Consider the following 7,724-nt stretch of genomic DNA (forward strand, 5'->3'; position numbering starts at 1 on the left):
ATCTGACCTGGTGGGCCTGCTGTGAGCTGTTCCCAGCGGCTCTGACATGCCACTGTCACCACTCCCTGGCCAGCATGGGGTCGTTCCTGCCTTGATTTTTATATTTGCCATTTTGAGGCTTTAAGACTATTATTTGTCCCTGCTTGTTGGCTGTTTGTTTTTCTCTTCATATGTGTGGTCTGTTCCTGTCTTTTGTCCACTGTTCTCTGGTTTATTTCACACCCACACACATACACACACACACAGACACACAGACACATAAACACACACATACACACATAAATAGACACATACGCACAGACACACACACACACACATATATATCCCCTTGGCATCTACATTTTCTGTCTTTGTTATAACATTTTTAAGCACAGAGGTTTTCTTTTTCTTTTCTTTTCTTTTTTTTTTTTTTTTCTTTTTATGAGATGGAGTCTTGCTCAGTTGCCCAGGCTGGAGTGCAGTGGTGCGATCTCGGCTCACTTCAGGCTCTGCCTCTTGGATTCATGCCATTCTCCTGCCTCAGCGTCCCAAGTAGCTGGGACTACAGGCACCCGCCACCATGCCTGGCTAATTTTGTTTGTTTTTTTTTTTTTTTTAGTAGAGATGGAGTTTCACCATGTTAGCCAGGATGGTCTCGATCTCCTGACCTCGTAATCTGCCCTCCTCAGCCTCCCAAAGTGCTGGGATTACAGGTGTGAGCCACCGCGCCCAGCCAATGCACAGAGATTTTCTAATTCTGTATAATAAGGTCTATTAGATTTTGTTTCTTTATACTTTTCATTGGCACTTAGCCCCTTAACTCCTTTTTTGGTTCTATATATTACATTTAACTTTTAAATTACTCTTGAATTGTATTCCTCACTATTCCTTTAGAATTGTCTATTATATTATTGTAGCTTCTTTTTTTGTTTTTTGAGATGGAATCTCCCTCTGTCACCAGGCTGGAGTGCAGGGTTGCAGTCTCGGCCCACTGCAACCTCTGCCTCCCGGGTAGCTGAGACTACAGGTGCGCACCACCACATCCAGCTAATTTTTGTGTTTTTAGTAGAGAGGGGATTTCACCATGTTGGCCAGGATGGTCTTGATCACAAGATCCGCCCGCCTCGGCCTCCCAGAGTTCTGGGATTACAGGCGTGAGCCACTGCACCCAGCCCTGTAGCTTCTTAATTGACTCTAAGCCCGGGAGTTCAAGGCTGCAGTAAGCTTTTATTACGCTGCTGCACTCTAGCCTAGGTAACAGAGCAAGACCTGTCTTTAAAAACTAATTAATTTTTTTTTTGGCCAGGCGCAGTGGCTCACACCTGCCTGTAATCCCAGCACTTTGGGAGACTGAGGCGGGCAGATAACGAGGTCGGGAGTTCAAGACTAGCCTGCTCAACGTGGTGAAACCCCGTCTCTACTAAAAATACAAAAATTAGCAGGGCGTGATGGTACACGCCTGTAGTCCCAGCTTCTCAGGAGGCTGAGGCAGGAGAATCGCTTGAACGGGAGGTGGAGGTTGCAGTGAGCCAAGATCAAACCACTGCACTCCATCCTGGGCGACAGAGCTAGACTTCATCTCCAAAAAGCAAACAAAAACAAAACAAAACAAAACAAAAACTAATTAATTTTTTGAAAAGAATTACTTTTTTTTTTTTTTTTTTTTTTTTAGATGGAGTCTCTCTCTCTCGCCCAGAGTACAGTGGTGCCATCTCAGCTCACTGCAAGCTCCGCCTCCTGGGTTCAAGCGATTCTCCCGCCTCAGCCTCCCAAGTAGCTGGGACTACAGTCGTGCACCACCACGCCCTGCTAATTTTTGTGTTTTTAGTAGAGACAGGGTTTCACCATGTTAGCCAGGATGGTCTCGATCTCCTGACCTCGTGATCACCCCACCCACCTTGGCCTCCCAAATTGCTGGGATTACAGGTGTGAGCCACTGTGCCTGGCCAAGAATTGCTTTTGGGGTGGTTATGGGACCTACTCAGAGATCCTGTCTGTTTCTTAATAGTATGAGGGCACAGCCTCATGGTGATTCCTACGTTTGTGACTTTGGCAGTCCCACACCACCGCTGGGAGCAGAGGTACCCTTTCACGTGTTGCTCTACAGCAGCGTTTAAGAGGATTCATGAGAACGACTGCTGCAGCTCACGCTTATCCCCATCGGCTGCTGCGGCTCACGCTTATCCCCATCGGCTGCTGCGGCTCACGCTTATCCCCATGGAGTTATGATGTTGTGTCAGGGTCCGCAAGATCACCTTCAAGCTTGACAATTTGCTAGAGGGACTCATAGGGCTCAGAGCAGTTATGGTTTGTTACAACGAAAGGATACAGACTAAAATCAGCAGAGTCTTTTCCAGAGGAAACCAGGCACAAGCTTCCAAGTGTCCCCTCCCCATGGAGCTGCGTGGGGACACAGTTAATTCTTTCAGCAACAATGTGTGACAACACAAGCAAAGTGCTGCTAACTAGAGAAGCTCACCCAAGCTGTAGTGTCCAGGGTTTCGATGGAGGGTGGGTTGCACAGGCATGCAGAGTGGGAGCTCAGGAACGTAAACCAAAAGACTCTTGGGGGCTATCACCCTAGACTTAGTATTTTGCCGGGGAAGCAAAACGTAATGTTTCCAGCAAGCATTTTGGTCAGGACATAACAGGAGACCATTCTGAACAGCTGGGATTAGTGTTTTAAAAGGAAAGCCATGTGACATGCCTAGATCTATACTCCTAAAAGCAGATGGCTCACCCCATGAGGCTTAAATGCTTCTATAGCTGCTGCCTCCCATGCCTCTGTCAGAACAAACATCCTGCTCCTCAGGGTTGGAGAAAAACACCCCTGGTGTTCAGTGGCGTGGCACATGTGAAAAGTGGCCCTGGGCTGGCATTGAAGGAGCTTGAAAGTCATTACTCCATCCTAACAACAGGTGAAAATCTGAACAAATTGAAAATCAACAACTCCTCTTAGATCTCTCAGAGAACTGAGGCCACAGAGAACAGTGTCACACCTGAAGTTAAAGATACAGAGAAGAGGATACAGAGAGAACCACAAATTCGTGGAGAACAGACCCATGAGCAGGAACCTGCAGAGAAATCAGTGCTGGGGCAAGAAACCTACCCTGTCATTATATTTGCGGGAGGCTCAGCGTGGCCAGGTTTGAGATTAAAAACCTCAAGGAGCTGGGTGCAGTGGCGCATGCCTGTAATCCCAGAACTTTGGGAGGTGAAGGCAGGAGGATCACCTGAGGTCGGGAGTTCGAGACCAGCTAGACCAACATGGAGAAACTCCATCTCTACTAAAAATACAAAATTAGCTGCGCATGATGGTAATCCCAGCTTCTCAGGAGGCTGAGGCAGGAGAATCGCTTGAACCCAGGAGGCGGAAGTTGCGGTGAGCCTAGATGGTGCCATTGCACTCCAGCCTGGGCAACAAGAGCAAAACTCCATCTCAATAAATAAATAAATAGGGGCCGGGCACGGTGGCTCAAGCCTGTAATCCTAGCACTTTGGGAGGCCGAGACGGGTGGATCACGAGGTCAGGAGATCGAGACCATCCTGGCTAACACGGTGAAATCCCATCTCTACTAAAAATACAAAAAACTAGCCGGGCGAGGTGGCGGGCGCCTGTAGTCCCAGCTACTCGGGAGGCTGAGGCCGGAGAATGGCGTGAACCCGGGAGGCGGAGCTTGCAGTGAGCTGAGATCCGGCCACTGCACTCCAGCCTGGGCGACAGAGCAAGACTCCATCTCAAAAAATAAATAAATAAATAGGAAAATAACCCCAAGGAGGCCGGGTATGGTGGCTCATGCCTGTAATCCCAGCACTTTGGGAGGCCGAGGCTGGGGGATCACTTGAGGTCAGGAGTTCGAGACCAGCCTGGCCAACATGGTGAAACCCCGTCTCTGCTAAAAATGTAAAAATTAGCTGGGTGTGGTAGTGCACGCCTGTTAGGCAAGCTCACACTTTTGTGATCTTACCTCCATGAGCTCTACCAGGTTTTCACAATGAAGACTGGAGAAAAATCCCTTCATGCTTCTAGCAAAAGGAGAAGAGAAGCCATTTTGAAATATACCCATGCCATCTAAGGGTATGGCAAACGACAAAAAGAAAAAAAAAAAAGAAACGAAGCATACCCAGAGCATTCTGCTCTTGACATGGCCGCCCCTCAGTATAAACTCTTTTGTCAAACCTTGACCTACTGCAATTTTATCAGAGCCTAGCAACCCGGGGAAAGGAAAATGCCCAACTCCAGCCCTCTCTAACTGTCCTGTCACACTTAAGGTGGAAAAAAAACTGGGAAATCCTTGTGAAGGTCACAGCCCAGGGTGCCTAAAAGACAGAGACCTCGTCATAGGACTGTAGTATCCTTGTCCTCCCACACACCTTATCACCACACCACAAGACACCACATATTCGGCATTCAATTAAAAATTACAAGCTGTACTTAAAGGCAAAGTATAAAATGCCATTTGAAGCAACAATGAATGAGAATTTTCCAAAATTAATTTCAGGTATGAAAGGCATGAAACCACAGATCCAGGAAGCTCAGAGAACGCCAAGAAGGATAAATGCCAAAAAGCCTATACCTAGGCATATTTTCAAACTAAAAAAAAAAAAAAAAATCAAGATGAAGAAAAAAATCTTGAAAGAAGCCAAGGAGGAAAAGGCAAAGATAAGACTTGCATTAGACTTCTTCACAGAAACCATCAAAACAAAAAGAGTGGAGTGAAATATTTACAGTTTTGAGAGAAAAAACCCACCGACCTAGAATTCTGAACCCTATGAGATTATCCTTCAAAAAGGAAGTAGCAATAAATATGTTCTCAAATAAAAATTGAAGAAATTTGTTATAAGTAGACCAGCCCTGCAAGAAATGTTAAAAGAAGTTCTTCAGAGAAATAATATAATATTTAATAAAATACATGTGTTATATATATTTATATACGTATATATGTGCTTAATAAAATACATATAATATGTTATATATATTTATATATGTATATATACGTGTTTAATAAAATACATATAATATGTTATATATATTTATATATGTATACATACGTGTTTAATAAAATACATATAATATGTTATATATATGTATATATACATGTTTAATAAAATACATATAATATGTTATATATATTTATATGTTATATATATTTAATATAAGATATACTATAAAAAGAAAATATAGATCAGAAATTCAAATCTACATGAAGAATGGAAGCACAGGAGAGAAAAAATAAGTGTAGCTAAAATTTAAAATTTATATTTTTCTTATTCTTAATTGATCTATGCAATAAGGCTTAATATACAACCTTATTTTGAACCATATTGTTCAAAATACATAGCAACAATGTTTTCAATCATTACAGCTATGTATAAGTGAAATGCAGCAATGATTCAAGGGATAGGAGGGAGAAATTAGAACTGTTTTATTGTAAGATACTTGTACTTCTCATGAAGTGGAAAAAAGACATATCTGACAGTCTGATACAGGACTGTTATCTTAAAAATAACTTTTTTTTTTTTTTTTTGAGACGGAGTCTCGCTCTGTCGCCCAGGCTGGAGTGCAGTGGCGCGATCTCGGCTCACTGCAACCTCTACCTCCCGGGTTCACGCCATTCTCCTGCCTCAGCCTCCCAAGTAGCTGGGACTACAGGCGCCTGCCACCACGCCCGAATAATTTTTTTGTGTTTTTAGTAGAGACAGGGTTTCACCGTGTTAGCCAGGGTGGCCTTGATCTCTTGACCTCATGATCCGCCTGCCTCGGCCTCCCAAAGTGCTGGGATTACAGGTGTGAGCCACCGTGCCTGGCCAAAAAGGACTCTTAAAACTCAACAATAAGAACATGAATGACTGGGCACGGTGGTTCATGCCTGTAATCCCAACATTTTGGGAAGCCAAGGCGGACGGATCACCTGAGATTAGAAGTTCAAGACCATCCTGGCCAACATGGTGAAACCCCGTCTCTACTAAAAATACAAAAATTAATCAGGTGTGGTGGCACGCGCCTGTGTTCCCAGCTACTTGGGAGGCTTAGGCAGGAGAATTGCCTATACCTGGGAGGCAGAGGTTCCATCGAGCCAAGATCGTGCCATTGCACTCCAACCTGGGTGACAAGAATGAAACTTTATCTCAAAAAAAACCAAAAAGGCCTGGTGCAGTGGCTCACACCTATAATCCCAGTACTTTGGGAGGCTGAGGCAGGTGGATCACGAGGTCAGGAGATCAAGACCATCCTGGCTAACACGGTGAAACCCCGTCTCTACTAAAAATACAAAAAGTTAGCCAGGCATGGTGGCACATGCCTGTAATCCCAGCTACTCAGAAGGCTGAGGCAGGAGAATCACTTGAACCCAGGAGACAGAGGTTGCAGTGAGCCAAGATCGAGCCACTGCACTCCAGCCTGGGTGACAGAGTGAGACTCTGTCTCAAAAAAGAAAAGAAAAGAAAAGAAAAGAAAAGAAAAAAGAAAAGAGAAGGAGGGAGGAAGGGAGGAAATGAACAACCTGACTTAAAAGTGGGCAAAATATCTGAACAGATACCTCACCAAAAAAGATAAACAGATATAAACATATGGAAAAAATACTTCACATTTTATGTCATTTAGGGAATTACAAATTAAAACAATGAGATTCCACAACACGCATATTAGGACGGCCAAAATTCAAAACGTTGACAACAGCACTCATTGCCAACGGGATTATAAAGTGGTGCAGCCACTTTGGAAGACAGTTTGGCAGTTTCTTATAAAACTAAGTATACTCTTACCATGTGACCCAGCAATCACACTCCCTGGTATTTAGTCAAATGAGTTGGAAACTTATGTCCACACAAAAACCTGCACATGGATGCTTATAGCACCTTTATTCATAACTGCCAAAGCTTGGAAGGAACCAAGAAACTTGGAAGTTCACAAACCAAGTTGTTGAACTGAACTCTGGTATATCCAGACAATGGAGTATTATTCAATGCCGAAAACAAATGAGCTATCAACCCATGAAAAGACACGGAGAAACCTTTGGTGCGTATTATAATACTAAGTGGAAGACTCAAATACGAAAAGCCTACATACTGGCCGGGCGTGGTGGCTCACGCCTATAATCCCAGCACTTTGGGAGGGCAGGCGGATCACAAGGTCAAGAGATAGAGACCATCTGGCCCACATGGTGAAACCCTGTCTCTACTAAAAAAAAAAAAAAAAAATACAAAAATTGTCTGGGCATGGTAGTCCTCTGCCCACCCCCACAGCATACTTGGGCATGACCTCCAGCCTTTTGTTGCCACCCAGGTTCGTGTGCATTCTGCTGGCGCAGTAAATCAACCACTATGACACGGTTTTGCAAAAGAGAAAAGATTTATTCGCAAGGGCACTGAGCGGGGAGGTGGGACAACATCTCTCGAATCCACGTCCCCTGAAGATAAGTAACAGCTTCGTTCTGTGCGAGCATGGCTGGAGTTCATGGCATTTCACAGGACACGTGTACAGAAAAGGGTAGCATTAGCATGAGCTGAAGGCAGAGTTTTTGGCCCTCCAATGTCAAAAGGCCACGTTTTGGGCACTTGCGAAGGCCCAGTTGAAGGGTTGGTGGTCTCAACCAGTTTGAACTTGACAGGAGCTGGCCCAAGTTCCTGAAAAACAACCGAAGAAGCTGTGACCATGGTGGCTTACGCATGTTATCTATACAGCAGCCAGGGAAGGTTACGTTTCAGCATTCAGCGGCAAGGCTTTCAGCTACGGTGGCCCTTAA

The sequence above is a fragment of the Theropithecus gelada genome, chromosome 10, assembly GCF_003255815.1.
Source record: "Theropithecus gelada isolate Dixy chromosome 10, Tgel_1.0, whole genome shotgun sequence".
Taxonomy (NCBI): Eukaryota; Metazoa; Chordata; class Mammalia; order Primates; family Cercopithecidae; genus Theropithecus; species Theropithecus gelada.